Source organism: Poecilia reticulata, unplaced genomic scaffold (genome assembly GCF_000633615.1).
Source record: "Poecilia reticulata strain Guanapo unplaced genomic scaffold, Guppy_female_1.0+MT scaffold_125, whole genome shotgun sequence".
NCBI classification, from domain to species: Eukaryota; Metazoa; Chordata; class Actinopteri; order Cyprinodontiformes; family Poeciliidae; genus Poecilia; species Poecilia reticulata.
This window is the reverse complement of record NW_007615013.1, coordinates 1042842-1049495: the sequence shown is the minus strand read 5'-3', so window position 1 is coordinate 1049495 and position 6654 is coordinate 1042842. Positions and strand designations below refer to the sequence as shown.

Here is a 6654-nt window from a genome sequence, read left to right as displayed (position 1 = left end):
GTTAGCATGGTAATTCACGGTTAGCATGCTAATTCACGGTTAGCATGGTAATTCACAGTGAGCATGCTAATTCACGGTTAGCATGCTAAATCAGTTTTTAAATTACATCCACATATTGAATTACCATTAATTTACTAAAATGAGTCAAAAGGCTAAATAGTTAGCACACCAAAATGCTACGCTTTTATTTTCCAAGCATGTTAAAGTTCCAGCTGCATGAAAAGCAAACTAGAACAACTTTCAATATGCCAACAGTAAAAGGACTTTTTACATATTTATGTATAAATATTATTCATAAAGTTATTCTCATTGTTAAATTGCACAACAGAAGCTAGTATTTACACGTCATAACTTCCTCTGGTTCAGCCAATCAGCAACAAGGAAAGTAAACGCAGCTCCTGGATTGGCTGACACCAGCTAGCATTGCTCTGTCAGCTTTCCAAGCTGCTTTTGCTTCATAATATTTTAAACTTGCTTTACGAATAAAATACGATCCACAAAAACCAAGAGCTGTGAAAACCGACCTGCTGATAGGGGAACCGAACCAAACGTCACATTTTAATTAATTAATAAGGGGTCAGAGTGACTAAAGCCAAGCAGAAATGAACTTCAAGGTCTGCGGTATTAAACGCAGTAATTAGGATATTTATTTACTTTAGTGTTTAAAGCTTTATTTGGTGCCACATGGCCGAAACGTTTCAGCAGCTCATGTCCTGAGACACGCTAATGTGTCCAGGTATCAGTCTGAGCAGGAAATGAACAGCAACTGCTGAGTGATGCAGACGGAAACAGCACAGAGTGAAGACGAGCCGATCCCGTCTGAAGTCATGAAGGCGGCGCAGTAAAACGTTTCCGTCCTGTTTATGGTGCGGAGCAGAAATTACAGCTCCTCTAATGAAACAGACGCAGGCGCCGGGACTCTTCCACGCTTTAACAAGGTGTTTGAAGATAAATGAGAAACCGCAGTTTCATTGACGTTTCCACATCACAGCGACGCTGGAGGTGGGACAGAAACATGGCGGCTGGAAAACAGGTGAGGTCATGAGGTCATGAGGTCATGAGGTCTGTAGCGCCACAGGAAGTTCAGCTTTCTGCTCAGGTAGCAGCTGTTCACGCCAGCAACACACATGCTACCTCTACATAAAGACAGTTAGCTGCAGTGAACCATCCAGAAACAGCCCAGTTTCAGCTGGAACCGGGTCAGAGCCACTGGACCCAAACAGATTGGATGTTTTCAGAACCAGAGCAGGTTCAAAATGGAGGATTAGAGCAGCGGAGGCGTCCGCAGCTTCCTGACGGCGAAATGATGCGAGGATCTTCTGCAGACAGTGGATCCTTTAATCAGCTCTTGGACTGTGGAAGAGAATTCCTCCAGAAAACTTCCCCTCATTAGACTGCGGCCGTCGCTGATGGCCCAGCGGGATGGGAGTTCCCGGGACGCAGGCCAGAATTCCCAGGCTGTAAATCCGTAATCCCAGTGAAACGCGGAGATGAGGCGGCAGGTGAAGGGAGCCGGGTCGCGTTGTTGTGACTGACAGCAGAATCACGATGGGAAGATGATTCATTTCAGTTTTACTGGTGAAAATCTGAAAGGTGTGGCAGGCTATTGTTTCCAGCTGCAGTGACATGTCAGATGATCCGCTAAGCTAAAAGCTTTCCGCTTAGCGGATCATCAGACTCATCTTCCCTAAATACGTTTTCCAGATACATTTCAAGGTGCTAATTTACGTGATTGGTTTGTAAACTCCCAGTCGTGTTGAAGGTTTTGGTTTTCACTGTTAGGAAGAACACACTTATAATCATGCTCTTATTTTGAAGTCTGTTCCGTTTCCTCTACCCGTGATGCGATGCAACAAATGACATTCTGTACCCAGAATGCACTGCTGTAAAACTGAGGATAACAACAGAATTAGCAAAACTCAACAACTATAAAACTGATCCAAACCTCACAGGAAGGCGTGCAGCAACAGGCCTCAGCCTGTAGAGGGCGACATAACAGACGTAGCTCACACATGGCTGAATTTAGCTCTTTAGCATTAGCTAGCCACCACTGATTTTCAGACCCCTTTACCCTGATCCTCCTAAATGAAACCCAGTCTGGTTTAGAGGATCTACTCTACCATGCCGTCATTTTTGCAAAGCCTCAATTTTATTTCTACTTTCAGGTTTTGAAATAATGAAAAAACTTTGGCAAAAACAACATTTTCTTCTGAGATCTAAATATTTGGGGAACATTTTGTAAAATATTGTAAAAATATTTTTTAAAAAGCAATAAAATCTTGTATTGATTTATTTAGTAAAAACAATAAACGCTTCCATCCAATGAGGAAAAGTAAACGTAAAGTGAAACTACAGGGACTTTAAAAAGTCTTTATTTCTGATGTCTGGATTAGAAACTTCAGTTCTTCAGCCGTTTTGGTCAAACAGAAGAATTTGTGTCCGAATTCCTTCTGTCTTAAAGTTGTTGGAGTTTTCCTGGTTTCTGTGACTCGGCTGACCTCCGACCTTCTCCAGGTCAAAGGTCCTCTGTGTTTCTGAGCCGGAGAGGCTGGATACCAGGAGATTCTTGGGACCAGGAAACCTAAGTTCTGGTGGAATCGGTCCAGCTGGAGCCGAAACCATGGAAGCGTTTTCTTCATGTTTAAACTCCGTCTGGAGGCTGAAACCAGCCGATCCACAGCAGCGGCTCGGACTCCAGCTGACGCATTAAAGAGCTGCTGATGTCCTCCTTGTTTTCCCAGAATCCCCTTCCCCGGGAGTCAGTGAAAACATGTCCGCCTGCTGATCCCCCCGTCAGCTCATGTTCCTCAATGTGGTTCCACTTCATGCACAATCAGCGCCGACTCCGGTTGGGCCGAGACGTTCTGCAGAGCCAGAGGAAAGTCCTCGTCCCTCCAGGTGCTGCTGGGCTTTTCACCTACAGTTGGAGTCACGTGACCTCTGACACTCAAATCCCTTTAAACCCGACTGAGTCGGGTCTGAAAGCTGGACTGAAATCTGGAAGTATTTACGGCGGCCCGCCGCTCCCAGAGCCGTCCTGGGAGATCCCCCCGCCGGCCCACGCATCGGCGGTTCCAGCAGCTCCTCCGCGCCGCGGCAGCCAGCAGCTCTACTTTTCCACTTAAGCCAGATGATTGTGAGATATGTGTCCATGATGCTGCGGGACAGAGCTGGCGTCGTTTCAACTGGAGACAACCAGGCGGCTATTTATAGCTGCAGACGGAGTTTCCAGCATCAGACAGATTCCTTCAGGAGCCTTAAAGCCTCAGTCATCAGACTCCTGACCCCAGGTCCAGACGGGTCGGACATGAGGAGCCCAAGTTAACAACCGTGATGAAACATGGAAAGACCAGTTGGAGATTACGCAACGCCTCGGCCCGACCCGTTTTATTTCACATCAACAGAACCGGTCCATCACGTCCAACAGGAAAACTGATAACCTAGAAGGTTTTGGTTAAAGATCCAGTTCATATGGAAACGGCCTCATGGTGGCGCTCCTCTGTGTCTGGAAGCACCTGCTGGGGTTCCCAACGTTCCTAGATTCTCCAGAAGTCCTGAATCCTCCAAGAACTGGACGTTGTTTTGGTGTCCCTAGTCCCTCCTCATGGTTCCCAACGTTCCCATTGAGGTTCCTGAAGAACGGTCGCCATTTCTGACGGCTGATGTTCACGAGGATTTCACTGGCACTAAATGGCCTGTGCTTGCATAGACCTTCATCAAGTCCAGAGGACTCTTCACAGTCACTCACACTCAGGGTCCCCCATGTATTATTAGCCTGGCGGGCCACCAGGCTTTACTTGTGCCACTGCCAGGCTAAGCATTGTCTGTCTTTTTAAAATGTTTGCATTTTAAGACTTTATAGTTGGTGTTCAGTGTTCTTCCAATCTTTCAATAACACAATTATCAAGTGATATTTTCACATTTCCTGTAAATTTTAGACATTTTTTTACTCAAAAACACGACGGGCCGCTGGATGATGGCGCCCAGCCACCGGGCTCAGCAGGTTTCTGGGGGAAACCCTGAACATTCATATGCTGATGGTGGCAAGCTGCTGGATAGCAACCATGGCTACAGTGGGTCCTCTGACCTCCACCAGCTGGCCAGGCGGGTGAAGAGTCTTTCCCCAGGACACACTAACAGAGGCCGGTGGTGGGAATCAAATCGGCAACCCAAACATTGCAGGACGTCGCCACCATGTGATTTATAAATCAGACACAGAGAGCCGGGGTCCACTCTGGTCCTTTTGGAGATGATGGAGTCAGTGTGCTTCATCACACGGTCACACAGCATCTTCTGCTGCTGAAATGGTTCCTTGGATTAATCGTGGTGAACCGACTGAAATCCTTGTGCAGTAAATGGATAACTGGAGTATGCTGACCCAGACCATGGTTTTATCCAAACCATGTTCTGCTGCCTGTCCAAGGAGACCTGCTCCCGGCAGGCCGTGACGTAACAGCCCTCTCAGAACCACTGGAGTAACATGGTGGGACGGTCTGAGCCCGGCCAGCGCCGTGGTTTCATTCTTCACAGCTGGCTGACGCAGGAGTCCCTGCTGCTCCCTGGATCTCCTCCAGCCCAACTCCCAACGTCAGGCGCTCCAAACTTAGAACCACGCTTCTATTCCTGGAGCGGCTCGGCGTGTCAGGAGGCTGGAAGCGCTCCGTCACCCGGGCTTTCCACAGAACCAGAGCAGCCAGCGGAGGCTGAACCCACAGTCTGAATCACTGCATCACACAGGAGGAACCAGAACCGGGTCAAAGTCTGCAGGTGAAAGTGGAGAGAAACACAAGCAGCAACTCTGGATCCGGACAGATCAGCCTCTGATCCCTGATTCTGCTGCAGAAAGATGCTTCAGACTGACGGTGCCAGAACCAAATGAATGGGTCAGAACCAGGCCAATGCTAGGCCTAAAGAGGTCACGCAGATGTTCCCAACCGGAGGAACCGGAACCCAACAGATGACAGAATAAATCATCCCACCGCAGCCACGAACAGCTCCTTATGTAACAGAAACACCTGATCTGGATCCGAACGTCCCGATCAGAATAAAGTTTACCTGTAGAGAGACTCCCGTTTTCAGAGCTCAGCTTTCATCTGTTTCTGTTTTCAGCATGTTGAACGTCCTCCGCTTGGTTCTCATTAAGCAGATTTTATTCATCCTTGGAATGCCGTTCCGGACAATGAAGATTTAAAAATAAATCCCTGTGAAGAACAAAATCAATCCATCTTCATGTTCCCAAACTTTGATCCTTCTGCTCTGCCTCACTGCCCCGTTTCCCACGCCGTCGTTCCCAGCATTCCTGATGTTCCTGCTGTTGATACCTGTGGCATTGCTGCAGACGGTCCACCTGATGTTAATCCGGATGGGGAATCTGTGCTCCTGTCTTGTGTCGGGTCCAGATCCCGTCCTGAACAGCAGGCAGATCTCCAGTCTTTGACCATCAAAGTGACACCAAAGCACAAGTGAAGCCTGAATGATGTGGGAAACTCCTGGGTCCAAATTCTGATCAGAAACGCTTCAGATGTTCTTCTGTTGAACGTCGTAGCACAAATTTGTTCAGAACTTCAATGTTCTGAAGTAACAGATAAACTTTTATCATCCAACTGGGAGAAGAATTTATGGGGAGCTAATATTCCAGATGCTCCTGATGTTTTGAGGCGCCTCCCGTCAGTGTCTGCTGGCGGTCCGGTTGATGTCCAGTGGAAGTACTGTCCTGGTTCTGGAACCTCCACAGGAATGCTGGATGGTTGGACCTGAGGTCTGACACCTTTTCTGCTGCGATCCTTGAAGTTCATAAAGCAACCAGTTGATCAGGAACAGGAACATTTCCAGAATAATCCATCTTATTGGTGCTCCAGGACAGAAAAACAGGAAGTCTTCCCATGACGAGAATCTCCGAGTTGATTTATGGATTCTGGATGGTTTCTGTGGCTCCATGTTCTAACAGACAAGCTGGAAATCTGTTCTGTTTCCAACATGTCTAGTTTAGTTTGAGAGTCTAAATGAAGCCCAGGTTGGATCCTGATCAACATTCTGATTCCAGAACAATGTTTGTCTGCGGCCTCCTTGTTTTATGTTGGTGCATTTGGTCCTAAAATAGAACCGTGGGGCTTAGTTACCCAGAAAGTTCTTCTATATCACTTCCAACAGAACCAGAAGGTTTGGACTCCAGTTTGTTGTTGTGGTGAATGTTTCTGTTGGTTCATAAACTCCGTCAGTCTTCATTAAGTTTTACAAAAACAACCGGATCAGAACATAATGGAGAGATGATTTAAACAGGGTTTACTTTGGCTGGACCGGTTCTGACAGTTTTATCGGATCTGTTGTAAGGATCTCTTTTAAACTTTTAATCAAAAACAAACATGTTTCTGCTGCTGGTTTTCAGCTCAGTGCTTTGGTTCTCATTGGTGTCGGTGTGGATTGGACCTGCTGTGATGCTAACTGGACCTGCTGTGATGCTAACTGGACCTGCCGTGATGCTAACTGGATCTGCTGTGATGCTAACTGGACCTGCCGTGATGCTAACTGGATCTGCTGTGATGCTAACTGGACCTGCCGTGATGCTAACTGGACCTGCTGTGATGCTAACTGGACCTGCCGTGATGCTAACTGGACCTGCTGTGATGCTAACTGGACCTGCCGTGATGCTAACTG

General features: G+C 47.3%; 1 protein-coding gene across 3 annotated transcripts in view; it reads right to left on the bottom strand.

Moving 5' to 3' along the window:
• The window catches only part of pthlha (parathyroid hormone-like hormone a), a 71736-nt gene that overhangs the window by 19868 nt on the left and 45214 nt on the right, over positions 1–6654 (bottom strand). Inside the window, exon 1 of one of the 3 annotated variants that reach the window (XM_008401663.2) lies at positions 5056–5478. The exons of the other annotated variants lie outside the window; for them this stretch is intronic. The gene's annotated coding sequence lies outside the window, so the exon portion shown is untranslated. Of the gene's footprint in view, positions 1–5055; positions 5479–6654 lie in introns of those variants that run through there. 3 annotated transcript variants of the gene reach the window in all.